Source organism: Phytophthora parasitica (genome assembly GCF_000247585.1).
Source record: "Phytophthora parasitica INRA-310 unplaced genomic scaffold supercont2.65, whole genome shotgun sequence".
Classification (NCBI taxonomy): Eukaryota; Oomycota; class Peronosporomycetes; order Peronosporales; family Peronosporaceae; genus Phytophthora; species Phytophthora nicotianae.
In genome coordinates, this window is record NW_008649051.1 from 75,958 (window position 1) to 76,674 (window position 717).

Sequence of the window (717 nt, forward strand, 5' to 3'; positions counted from 1 at the left end):
ACGACACACAAAGGAAGAATATCGCAAGCATGCGGCTCAAGTCTAGAAGAACTCGTACAAAACCGCTGGATCGTTGTGACCACTAAGTCAAGCATTTGCATGCATGGGTCATTACATTCTTCTTTGTGTTTTCGAACGCTACACTGCAGTTATGCAATGGATATAAAGATCCAGAGAATATGTTAAGTTCGTAATTTATAATATATGTAGCGAACTTAATGTGTATTGAAAAATGGCCATCTCCCTAAAATTCAGTACACTAGTACTGGATTATGGAAATTCCTCGAAGAAGTACATCATGTGTAACAGCTTATGTTTACGAACTGTTTCGATTGTATACCTACATCGCATGTATCCTGTTTTATCCGTTTCGATTGTATACCTACATCGTAAACATGTACATAAATGTGGTACATGAATCCTTTTTATCCGTTTCAGCAGTATTTTGTTTGTAGGTTACCATGGTGACCAGTTGCCGGCCTGCGTCGCGGCAGAACATGTGTCATCCCGCCATGCGCGAAAATTTTTAAACCCTGGACTAAACCAACGATTCCACGAGCCATCCTGGAAGTGCAACCCTCCAACGTATCGAGCCAGCAGAAAGAGGTAGAGGGTACATAAAAGAACGAGTCATGGTATAAGGAGGAGAACCATCAGGATTGTCTGGGTAGTAATGCCCAATAGATGGATCCTTTCATCACCATTACTTTTTTTTTT